General features: G+C 43.4%; 1 pseudogene; it reads left to right on the forward strand.

The window, feature by feature from the left end:
• The first annotated feature begins 270 nt into the window (after window positions 1-270).
• On the forward strand, window positions 271-1,251 carry LOC103769005 (annotated as a pseudogene).
• The last annotated feature ends 158 nt before the right edge of the window (window positions 1,252-1,409 follow it).

A 1,409-nucleotide genomic window follows, 5' to 3' on the forward strand; every position in this document is an offset into this window, starting at 1 on the left:
TTGCAGATTATGCTAAGAGTCCTCTTCATTGATTACCAGCAGCTGCTGCATTCTGGGAAAACTTCCCTCACTTTAGCTTTCTGGATCCTTTGACTTCCCACTTCAACAGATTTATAACCTCCTTGACAGCTTCATAAATGCACTGCAATGGTCACATGAATGTCTTGGGAGGGGAATTGGCACTTCTGCGTCTCCTCGCTCCTATGTCACTTTAGGACGAAAGAACCAAAAAAGAGGCAAGTTCAACAGAAGTTGGAAGTCCTGCAAAAGATGAATCTAATTGTGAGACTCCACAGAAGTTTCCGAACTCTGGTCATTCTCCTGGCGACATTCTGCTTGGCAAGTATTGTCATTTCTGCCTATTACCTATACACTGGCTACAAGCAGGAAGTGGCCCTCGTGGAAACCACTGGAGAAGCTAAGTGTGAAGAGCTCAAGGTTCTACCATACAGATCTGTCGAGCTGAAAACAGCTAAGCCAATTGATCCTTCTAAAACTAATCCCACTGTCCTCCTCTTTGTGGAAAGCCAATACTCCCAGCTGGGGCAGGACATCATAGCCATCCTCGAGTCCAGCAGATTTCAGTACCACATGGTCATTGCGCCAGCTAAAGGGGACATTCCCCCTCTCACAGACAATGGAAGAGGAAAATACACAATTGTTATATATGAGAATATTTTAAAGTATGTATCCATGGATTCATGGAACAGAGAATTGCTGGAAAAATACTGTGTGGAATACAGTGTTAGCATAATTGGTTTTCATAAAGCCAACGAGAACAGCTCCCCAAGTACAAACCTGAAAGGATTGCCATTGCAACTGTACAATAATGTAGCCCTCAAAGACTGTGTGGTAAACCCTCAGTCTCCTTTGCTGCGCATTACCAAAGCACCGAGGGTTGAGAAAGGTCCCCTGCCTGGTGAAGACTGGACAGTTTTCCAGTTTAACCATTCTACCTATCAACCCGTGCTTTTAACTGAACTTCAAACCTCCAGACCGTTCCCCTCAGTATTGCCAAGGGCTACTCTGTATGCAACTGTCATTCAAGACTTGGGGCTTCATGATGGGATTCAAAGAGTCCTTTTTGGAAACAATCTGACCTTCTGGTTGCATAAACTGATCTTTATTGATGCCATCTCTTTCCTGTCGGGGAAGAGGCTCACGCTATCTTTGGACAGGTACATTCTGGTTGACATAGATGACATCTTTGTTGGGAAGGAGGGAACAAGGATGAACATCAACGATGTGAAGGTAAGGCAAGAATTGGGAGGTACCATTCCAGATACATGTATGTGTAAATGGTTATTTAAAAAGACACAGGGTGTGAAAAAATCTGATGAAGATTTTTCATACCTCAAATAACAGATCTTTCTTTAAACTGTGTCATTTGACACAGTCCCCCATAACAT

The sequence above is a fragment of the Merops nubicus genome, unplaced genomic scaffold (genome assembly GCF_000691845.1).
Source record: "Merops nubicus isolate BGI_N331 unplaced genomic scaffold, ASM69184v1 scaffold3230, whole genome shotgun sequence".
NCBI lineage: Eukaryota > Metazoa > Chordata > Aves > Coraciiformes > Meropidae > Merops > Merops nubicus.